Below are 9,379 nucleotides of genomic sequence, written 5' to 3' on the forward strand. Positions count from 1 at the left end.
GGGTCGCAAAGAAATACTGAAGAAATTTGAGAAAAGAAATTGAAAGGAAGACCCAAAGTATTTAAAAGATCTCATAGAGTTTCTTGCCAAAATCGGGGCATCTGAAAGACAAGTTGATGAAGTAGAACAATTTGAGGTTGTATGGATCAAGATAGATCCGATAGCACTTCCAAAATTTACTGGTAAGATTTTTAATTTTTGAGAACTGTCAAAATAAAAACTTTTTCTTCGATGTAAATAGTTGATTGATTATCAGTGTAATAAACCATATGATGATTTATGTGATGCATTAGTATTGGATCTTATAAAACATGCATTGGATGAGAAGTGCTTGTGCAAGGTAGAAAAAGCTACATATTCCTAGGAAGCATGGAAGACCCTGGAAGTAGAATTTGGTATAAAGGAAAGTGACATAGAGCAACAAATTCTATTACAATACATTGAAGAATCAATAGAAAGTCAAGTGCAGGTTTGAGAGTAAATGAACAATAGTCTAGGAGGTAAACAGATCTTGGATAATCCCACTCAAATGTGGATGATGGTAAAAAATACTATAAAAGTGAAACCCATCATGCATACATGCATATGGATGAAGAAGACACAAAAGATATTGCAGAGTGAGAAGTTGAAGCCTCTACATGTGAAGTAGATCAAGAGCATTTAGATGCTTGAGAATCCCACTGTAACATTGATGGTGAAGATTGTGTTGAATTCCACTATGAGGAGACATATGTGGATGGTGACTGCAAAGTGAGTTGTGAATTGGTGAATCCAAAAATAGGTCTTGTTGATGGTGGTTAAGCTTCCAATAAAGAAGTGAATAACATGTGTGATCTAGTTGGTATGATTGTAGTTTATGATGACCACCTTGCATCAATGTTTGAGGCATTTATGCTTGAGAATAACAAAGTCAATTTTTCTTATGAAGTAATGGTTTGTAGAGCTGAAAGTGCATCTCTCATGAATCCAACAACAAATGATGAATTTGGTGAAGTTGGAATTGTTAATTAGCACATGCATGCTCAGATATTGCACCACAGAGTGGATGAAAATTATGTTGATTAAATTTGTGGTCTCAATTTTGAAACAAGGATTGGTTGTGGAAATATGGAAAGTTCAATGTTTGATGAAGAATTGAAGGTTGAAGCTACCATTATAGCATCAAGTTTTGTATGCAATAGTTAGAATTTCTCATGAAGTAGTGTGTGATCTAGCAGAAATTGATGATTAGGAAGAGGATAAAGTGATTCATGAGTTTTTAATGAGAATATCCACTAACATCATAAAAATGGAAGATAGCCTCAATATAGTTGAGGAGGAAGAGAGGAAATAATAAGAAAAGAAATATCTCACTACAGAGCATAATGAATATGTTTTTAACATTGATTTGAGTGTGCAAGTAGACAAGAAAATAGTCCAGTTACAGTTATAGCTGAAAGAGAAGATGATGAAAAAGATGTAGGAAAGGCCAAGAAAGTTTGTGAAGATGAAGAATAAAGCATTGAAACAACCTTTCAAAAATGGAGTCAAGAAGAGATAAATTTATACTATCAAGAAATATGGTAGAAAGAAGATCAGGAATATGAAGTGGAGGAAGCATGGAAAAGTTCATAGTTTGAAGATGAAGAGTTTTGTTCGTAGTCCATGAGTGAACGAATATTTCAAGAGGAAGTTATAGAAGATAAGCTTTGAAATCCTAAACTATTTTTTATAACAAATATAAAAGAAGTCAGAGAAAAAATTCTAGCAGTAAGTGACGAAGTGAAAAGGAAAACACTGCATTGTAAAATGTTTTTTTATTCAATTTTTTATTGCAAATGTAGCATGCATAGTTGAGTCATGATTAAGTTAAGGTTGAGTCATATGGTTGTAATTAATAGGGATTTTTAGAAATAGTAATTACTACAATATGCATGCAATGCATGAAGAGTAGAATTAAATTAAGGAAATCAATTTGAGTCTAATATTAGAAGTCAAGTGAGCCATAGGTAGAAGGTTAATGCTTTTATAGAAAAGTTGAGTCAATAAAAGGAAAAATGTTGAGTTAGGTTAAAAGAAAGTTAGAGAAGTTTAGTTAAAGTGTGAAGTCTTAGTTTGCACAAGGAAGGTAAAGTTAGAGTTTTCATGATTCCATATTTGAACAGTTCGGTGTTTATATGCATTTTGTTCAGCCATTGTAATGTGAAGTAAGAAGAGAGAATATTCGTAGCTTGGTGGATGTATATAAGAGAATAATTAATGGATAAAAATTTGTTATTCAAGAAAAACCTTATGTATTTATTCATGTTGCATTTGCATGCTTATCTTTGCTTCTTCCCAATAAGAACTTATCTCCCTACACTTTGTCATGTAAGAAAATTGTGTCATGACTTGTGCAATTATCCACCCAATCATGCTAGAAATTGGGTGATATACACTATAAAAACCCATATAGACTTATGAATTTCCCCTCCAACTCCATCACTAAATATTCATCTCATGTTAGCACTTATAATCCAAAGTGTACTTGGTCAATGATTGTTTCCTTAGGAGAATCACTTGCTGTATTTACAAGCAATCGTTCCAAATTGAAGAAGGTTGCATCCCTCCATTTCGAATGGGTCAATGTTTCGTATTACATAATTTTCCTAAATGATAGTTTGCCCCAACATGTCTCAAAACTCATATGTTCTCATTTTTGCTCACCTGACTCACGTGTTATCTCACCATGTCCACTCTAACAGTTTCAACTCATTTTAATGGGTTCCTATCTACATGCTTGCATGCTACCCTCATTTGTTCATGTAACACCCTCCTCCCACATCTACCCAAGGAACTAGCCAAGTAAGCTAAACATGCGATGAGAAGTTAATATGATATGATTCAACTCCCTATGTGTTAGTTAAGGAAGTGGAACCATACAAACCTTCTACACTAGCAAGAGAACTCCCAAGAGCCATCCCAACCATTAAAGTAACTAGCCCATGTGTCACACTAAGCTTTTAGATCATTAAACCCCCGGACACTCCATTGATATGGACAAGCATGCATCTAGGAGGCTCTAAACGCTCCAACAACATGGGTATGTATGTGTTTGACGACTTTTCTGTCAAGTGTTGTGTTTGCGTCTTTGAGATTTGAGCCACATTTTCAATCCCATAGCCGAGGTCACTTCCCATAACTAAATGTAACTTTCAGAACTAAAACATAACAACAAAAAAATGATACAAGTGCAATTACTTGAATAAGGACTTCACTGGACCCCTACTAGTCGTGACGGACATTCTGTTAGATATGTCACAAATATGCAGTCTATAGGTTTAAACAATAGATTTGTGCATAGGGGTATCATACTCATCTAAGAATCAATAAGAAGCATTGGTGCCTCAACATGTTAGTTACAGTTACATCCATTAGGCCATAGATACATTATTCATTCATTTACAAGTAAAAACATGATGAAATTCATACATAACCACTGTCATAATACATGTTCATAACCCACATAATAAAAACAGAAATACCAAGGAAACATCCGCCACAACATCCACATATAAACCAGTGTAATACTCATGAATTAAAAAGGAGAAATAACCTCATATTAATAATGCAAAGTCCAACCAGTTGTGGGACTTGCATAAACCACCCAACCGTAAACATGGTTGAGCCAATTCTCTCTTCATCGAGTCAGCACATTCCATATTCCAAGCATGAATGTGGGATCTCGTAAAACATATCAATCAAAACCATCTAGGGCTTCCATAGGCCAAACCACCTCAACCCATAAAATAGTGACTCCACCTCATGGTTAGGCATCACTAAACCATCATAAGATCGGTCTCTACCTAGGCCTTCAAGGTCTCTAGAACGATTATTCCAACCAAGGCTTCTAGCACTAGTAACACAACCGATGGGTCCCGTTGGGCTTCCAAAGCATTTGTCCAACCAAGGCTTCTATTAATAGTAACTAAACCCACTAAGGGCTTGCAGAGAATTTTTCCAACCAAGGATTCTAGGACTAGTAACTCAACCCAAGCAATTACAAGGCTTCTAGAGTGTTTGTCCAATGAGGTCTTCCTAGAAATAGTAACTCAACCCAAGATAAAGGAAACATGATAACGAACTAGAAGAAATAAATAAATAAACCCACAACACCATGGATATATAGGAAATGGAAAGGCTAGGTAAATCTGATCTCAATCTAGGCAATTCTGCATGCCAATGACAGGTTATGACCAATAAACCACATGCATATGCCATGCATTCCAAAACTAGTGAGAAAAACATATATGCAACTTGGTACCTGTAAGAAAAATCTATTGTAGATGCTAATCACAGTGTCCTCTTCTACTTTCCTAATATTCCTTTGCATTCTTTATCCAAAACTCCATGTATGGCACACTCCTCCAAGGGTGCTCCAGGAAAACTCTAAGTGTCTAAGAGTATGAGAGAGAAAGGGAATGAAAAGAGAGAGATACAAAACTAAACTGAAAAAAGTTTGTGAACTGATCGTCATAAGCCTTTTTATTAATGAGGCCTCTATTTTCTTAATTTCCATTATTTTCCTTTATTTTCCTCCTCGCATGCAACGTGTGACTTTTCACCTCCCTTTTCTCCTAGTTTCCATTATTTTCATGAATAAATGTGGTAAAATGCCACTTTGTCTTCCCAAAGCCTTTTCCATTGCCTTTGCCATTTTCCATAGCCATTAATCAATCACCAGTGATCCCCATCACTATGCTTTTGTCCAACATTCATATTGGAATATGTGTCCCATCAGCCGTGGTCATTATTTTTCCTTTATTGACTTTTATTACATGGAATTTTCACCACGGTTGTTATAGTTCATCCCATGTGCTACACATTACCCTTGTCTTTAGACTAGAATTGTTCAATCATCTTGTTCGAGCCCCTTTATATTTCACATGCCATAAAAGGGAGAAATAATGTCTAATAATTGTGTTTTTTATCATTACATCATATGTCTTCTTCTCTTATTTACCTAATATGATTATTCTAAGTGTGTTTCATGTCAGAATAGGTTTGTAAATGTGAATGTTGTGTTTTGCATTAAGACATAATATGAATATATACAAGGAGAGGGAGATTGTTGGGTTTCATCTCCCAATGTCTTTATGTCTTCTAACTTCCTTTAATTTTTTCTATTTACAATATTTACATAAGCTTTCCTAATCCCAAATATTAGGTGTTGACATCCCCCCTGCCCTTAATTTGAAGGGATGTTAGTGATTCCAAGCATCATTATGACCCTTCCAAACTTTTCCCTACCAAGTGATTTGGTGAAGATGTCTGTCATGTACTTATTTTTTCAACAATGTCGTAGGTGGATTGTTTTAGCCTCAACATTATGTCGAATTAGATGGTATTTACTATTTATCTGCTTTGCTGAATAATGGAACTTTGGGTTCTTTCCCAACATTATTGCGTAAGTGTTATCAATCAAAAGAGGAGTCAAATGAACTTGTTTCTCTTGCAAATCTTCCATAATTTTCCTGAGCCACACAATTTTATATGTTGCTTTAGCTATTGGGACATTTTTTGTGTCAGTTGTGGAGTTTGATGTAACTAACTATTTTTGTGACCTCTAGGAGACAACTCTTGGTCCAATACTCATTACATAATTAGAAGTAAATACTCTGATTTAATTATCTCCATCAAAGTCTAAAGAAGAGTATCCAATCAAGTTGAAGTCAGCCACCTATGTATACTTGAATCCAAAGTCTTGAGTTCCCTTCTAGCACTTTAGAACTATTTTTGCAGCAAACTAATGACCCTCACAATGCTTTTACATGAACCTAGATTGAAATATTTGGTTTGGTAGTAGCTAGTAGCTAAGACATCCTACACGCTATCTAAACTTTGTTTCATGTTCAAATTATTTTCCTTCAATGGATGTGAGCTTTAAATTTTGTACCAGTGGAGTAGTTAAAGGATTCCACTCAGCCATGTCAAAAAATTTCAATAGATCTTCAATGTACTTCTTCTGAGAGAAGAATATAAAGTTAAGATGTTGGGTTACTTCATTACCAGGATAGTAGTGATCATAGCCCAAATCTATCATTTCAAAACCTTTCCTTTGTTCCTTCTTTATGGATGCAATGTAGTTCTCATTTTTCCTTGTCATCAATAGATCATCTATATACACCACTAGATACACAACTACTTTTCCAAATTTCTTGATAAAAAATTTTGCATCATGAAGATCATAATGTTTGAAATGGAGTTTCAGAAGATGCTCAGTCAACTTCTTGTACTAGGCTCACGGTGCTTGCTTGAGGTCATATAGGGATTTTACAAGCTTGCATACTTTGTGTTCCTGACCCTTCACAACAAATCCTTCTGGTTGGGACATAAGAACATTCTATTTCAAATCTCCATTTAGGAAAGTAGATTTATAATCCATATGATGGACTTTCCAATTGTTCTGACCTACCAAGGCAAAAAGTGTCGCGATGGTAGCTCATTTTGTTGTGCCAGAAATGTTTTCCTTATAATCGATAACTTATTTTATTACAAAACCTTTTGCCACAATCCTGGATTTATGCTTGTCAATTGAGCTATCTTCTTTATAATTTTTCTTGAAGACCCACTTGCAATCTATTGGTTTTGTTCCCAATGGAGGGTCAACCATCTCTCATGTGCCATTCCTTATCGAAGCACCATATTATTTCTGCATTTCCTCTTTCCAGTCATCATGAGAAGTGACTTATTTGGAGGAATTTGATTCAAAATGTGTAGACAATTTTAGTTCACAATCATAAGAAACATTCATACCAATAGGTGAATTAGGATCATATACATCACCTCCATTTTGTCTGATTGAGTTTTTTGTTCTTGTCATTCCATCCTCATCGAGACAAATGCTTTGAATTTTATTTGTTATCCATTTTGGAGGACCTTTCAGAAATGGACCAGACTGCTTAGCTGTTGGAGATGGGGTTGAATGAAGATTGATCCTCCCAATTTTGTCAATCATATCACTCAAAGTTTCATCTTGATCAGTGGATGGAGCTTCATGTCGGGGAGGCAGTGCTTTAGAAGGAGATTCCATAGATTGATCTAGTATAGGTATCCCCCCTTCAAGATGTGTAATCTCATTATCAAACTCTTGAAAATACTTTGCATGTCTGAATCTATCCAAGTGATCAAGCTTCTGCTCAAAAACATTACCAGTCTTGGAAGATTCAAGAATAACCACATCTCTAGATATTATAAACTTCTTATTCGCTTCATCATAGAGACAGTATTCTTTGGGGGTATTTGAGTACCCCAAGAAGATACATTTGTGACCCCTTGCACCGATTTAATTTCTTTGTTCCTTAAGTATGAAGGCATAACTGGTGGAATGTGGCCATAACACATTTCATAGTGAGTATTGATTATTATATCATGAGATGGGCACCTAAATCCATTTCTAGGAGTCGTGTTTCTGATCCAATGGTTAGGAGTCCATAAATAATTTTTAACATTAACTAAGTAAAGGATTCTTGAACTTATCTATTGCATGGACAAAGTTGTTACAGATGATCTCCACCACATTGAATATGGTTTTGTTTTCATAAGGCACTGGAGCACAACGATCCAATTCATATATAAATGGGTTATGTCTTCCTCTTTATATGATATGTTCATTACTACCATGGAATCTTACTAACTAACAACTTGAAACTCTAAGCGGAGTACCACCCTTAGCGAAATTCCTCAAATGATTTCGTGTTATCCCATAATTTCACTAGTGTTTTAAGGGTCATTGGTTTCTCTATGTGCCTCCAACCACTCTCATATTAATTTCTAAGTAGGAGTGGGAAGATTATACATCCATTGTATGCTAGTGGCATAGAAAAACCATAAAGTATCCCTAATTTGGAGTAGATTTATGTAGTATACATCTGTATGATATATCAATTGTTCCATCTTATATGGGAAATGGAAAATGTATATTTTGGTTGATTTTTAGGGAATGTGTAATCATCAAACCATATCACCATGATCCCTTTCTCTTTTAGGCATGGGTTCCTCCAATAGTATTTTTGGTTTAGTAAGAGGAGTAGTCACTTTATACATCTAGTAGAGCTGCATAAATGAACCACAAGTCGAAAGTTCTCATGTGAACTTAATATCTCAATACATTATAATAGTTGTTCAATGAACCTAGTTATAGATGGTTTCTAATATATCTTGGGCTCTGCACTTCCACTTCCTTTTTTTCTTTCTAGATGCCATTACGCACACAATATTACAAAAATTGAATTTTATCTAATAATAAAAATAAAGTATTTTCACCAAAAACTTGAATCATAAGAATTAACCAATACAATGAGGATAATGGAACACTAAAACATGGCCGTGTTTCTCTACGAAAGGCTCTTCAATGCTTTTGATATTTTTGCAAAACAACTAAAATAATTTAACAACTACAATTTTTAACAAGCCACTATCAATAAGGATTGAATATGATGAACCTATTCATAAACCTCATAAACATACCTTCTCTAATTGATCCATTTTTTCTTAGTTTGGACACATCCTCTCTCTAATTTTTTTTATTTATGATTAGATTGTGAATACAAGGATATGATCGTCAATGTTGTACCTTTTTTTCATCTTCTACCAAAATCCTAGTTCCAATGTTTCTAAAATGCATCATTGGTATATAAAACTCTTTTCTTCAATGACTACATGCCATGATGCTTTGGTGATTTAGTCTTGATGTAATTTCCTTTTCTTGTAATGTTGCAACCCCCAAACATTCTAAGTCAAAGTTTTCACCTTGCATTGTCTATATATGTTGACATTGTTCAACATTCAAGGCATATCTAAAACCATACTACTCACAATCATTCACCAATCACTATGAAATTAACAATTTATATATCAATTATTAACTATCAATTTGAAAATTGAAAATTTTGAAGTAGACGCAATAGTAGACATTAGGTTGACATTTCTAATCTATTAACTAGATTCATCATTCATCATCAAGATGAAAAGGTCAAGGAGAAGAAGCAAGTAAAGAAAAGATATTAATTGAAGATGGAGACAACGGGGTGGGGGGTAAGAAAAGAAGGAAGAGAATGGTCGACTTAGAGTAAAAACCTAGAAGATAACAAAATACTGCATTAATGATACACTATTAAAGAACAACATTCTTTGAATGAATGATTGTTTGTGTTGAGTTTCACGGATAGTATAGGAAAGTTTGTTGATCAAGTTTTGTACTTTTTCATCATACTCTCAGTATCTTTCTCCAACCATCTTCTTGGTCTCTTTTAGCTTAGTCAAATATTGATGTTCAATGCTTATTGAGTCTAGAACTTAACTTTAAATCATACCTGTAATTCATATAAGGCCCTAGCTACACCTTAGGGATCTATCTATG

This window comes from Pinus tabuliformis, chromosome J (genome assembly GCF_031772625.1).
Source record: "Pinus tabuliformis cultivar Carrire ecotype Pingquan chromosome J, CPIR1, whole genome shotgun sequence".
Taxonomy (NCBI): Eukaryota; Viridiplantae; Streptophyta; class Pinopsida; order Pinales; family Pinaceae; genus Pinus; species Pinus tabuliformis.